This window comes from Betta splendens, chromosome 16 (genome assembly GCF_900634795.4).
Source record: "Betta splendens chromosome 16, fBetSpl5.4, whole genome shotgun sequence".
NCBI classification, from domain to species: Eukaryota; Metazoa; Chordata; class Actinopteri; order Anabantiformes; family Osphronemidae; genus Betta; species Betta splendens.
In genome coordinates, this window is record NC_040896.2 from 11,547,741 (window position 1) to 11,548,353 (window position 613).

A 613-nucleotide genomic window follows, 5' to 3' on the forward strand; every position below is an offset into this window, starting at 1 on the left:
TCCGCGGCCGGGCCAGCGGACGCCACCAGGTGCTCATTTACATAACTGCACCGGCTGCGTCCAATCACAGCTCGGAGCAAGGTGTCTGATTGAATATTCCAGCTGCCCGCTCGGCCAATCGGAGCGTCCGGTGGGCGGGCGCTGTGGGTCCAACGGCGCTGTCGAATGGAAGCCGACGGGAAGCCTGTGGGAGAGGTGGGATGGGAGTTTCTTTTTGTTACTGCAGCGCTGAGATTTTGGGAATATGACATATGATACAAGAGCACGCACAAAAGCGCGTTCACCTCGTTAACCCTTTGCAGGTTGTTTTACTGATGAAGAGCTAACATCAACTTCAAAGTCGTTAGTTCGGTGTCTACCATGCACCATTGAATGCAGACCCACAGCAGCCTGCTTAGCTCTATAGGCAGCCTTATTACAGAGTGTTGCTGGTGTAACTGTATACTATTACTGGCTCTGGGCTGTAATGAGTCAGATTGAAGGGTTTACAGTAAAACACAGCAGCAGCAGCTCTGGAGCCAGAGAAGAGGTTGATATGGAGCCCTGAGGCGATGCAGCGAGCGAGATGGAGATTCAGCAGAGTTTGTATATGTACATCAAAAGTTGAATAATT